Source organism: Acinonyx jubatus, chromosome D4 (genome assembly GCF_027475565.1).
Source record: "Acinonyx jubatus isolate Ajub_Pintada_27869175 chromosome D4, VMU_Ajub_asm_v1.0, whole genome shotgun sequence".
NCBI classification, from domain to species: Eukaryota; Metazoa; Chordata; class Mammalia; order Carnivora; family Felidae; genus Acinonyx; species Acinonyx jubatus.
The window spans coordinates 62,096,110-62,097,434 of record NC_069391.1 but is presented as its reverse complement, the minus strand read 5'-3'; the positions used below and the strand labels follow the sequence as shown (position 1 = coordinate 62,097,434).

The following is a 1,325-nucleotide window of genomic DNA, read 5'->3' as shown; positions in this document are numbered from 1 at the left end:
ACAATTTTTATTATTTTGTCTCTGGCTTATCTCACTAAGTGTGTTTTTAAGATTCATCTATGTTACGGAGGGAAGTGTAGCCCCTCTAAATTCATATGTTGAAATCCTAGCTCTCAGTATTTCAGAATGCCACTGTATTTAGAAACATGGCCTTAAAAGAGGTAATTAAGGAAAATGAGGTTATATGGATGGGCCCTTAGTTCAGGCTGCTATAATAAATTATAGATTAGATGGCTTAAAAAAAACATTTATTCTTCATAGTTCTTAAGGCTATGAGTCTGACAAAAGAGTGCCAGAAATCTGACATTGTCTCCTTCACATGACTTTTATAGACATTTCTTTCCTGGATACAATGGCAACTCTTAAGGAAAAACTGATTACACCAGTTGTAGAAGAGGCAACCGTCTCAAACAATAAGATCACTGTAGTGGATGTTGGTACAGTGTGTGCCATCAGTATTTTGGGAAAGCCTCAGGATGATGAGCTTGCCCTGTGGGCATTTTGGAAGATAAACTCAAAGGAGAAATGATGGATCTACAACATGGGACATTATTTCTTCAGACACCTGAAGTTGTGACATGACAGATAAAGATTACCTGTGACTGCCAGTTCTAAGATTGTGGTGATAACTACAGGAGTCTGCCAGCAGCAGAGAAAGAGCCATCTCAATCCGGTGCAGAGGAATGTTAATGTCTTCAAATTCATTATTCCACAGATAGTCACGTACAGCCCTTATTGATTCATAATTATGGTTTCCAACCCAGCAGATATTCCCACATATGTCACCTAGAGGAAGTGGGTGTAATCTGGATTCTGTTAGATTTAGCTATTTTATGGCTGAAAAAACTTGGCATTCAACCCAGCAGCTGCCATGGATGGATTTGGGAAGAACATGGTGTCCCAAGTGTGACTGTGTGGAGTGGAGTGAATGTGGCAGACGTTTCTCTCCAGGAAATGAATCCAAAACTGGAAACAGAAAATAACAGTGAAAATTGGGAGGAAGTGTATAAGATGGTGGTTGAAAGTTCCTATGAAACTAAAAGATATACCAAACTAAAAGGATATACTAACTGGACTACTGGATTAAGTGTGGTTAATTTAGTGACCATTTAATAAACAATCAGAATTAGCAATTTAAATATCTGCTTCAATACACAGGGGTAACAAAAGATAGAAGCACTAATCTACAAACCTTCAGCATTGTTTTGCAATTTAACATGAGGGACTTAAAGTTGAGTCTTGATTAGTTAAATCACTGTTTTATTGGTAGTACTGGGAAGATAGAATATGATGTCTTAATTCAGACTGCTATAACAAAACACCAC

General features: G+C 37.5%; 1 pseudogene; it reads left to right on the top strand.

Annotated features, from left to right (window-relative positions):
• The first annotated feature begins 352 nt into the window (after window positions 1-352).
• Window positions 353-1,113, top strand: LOC106971471 (L-lactate dehydrogenase B chain-like; annotated as a pseudogene).
• Window positions 1,114-1,325: the final 212 nt, after the last annotated feature.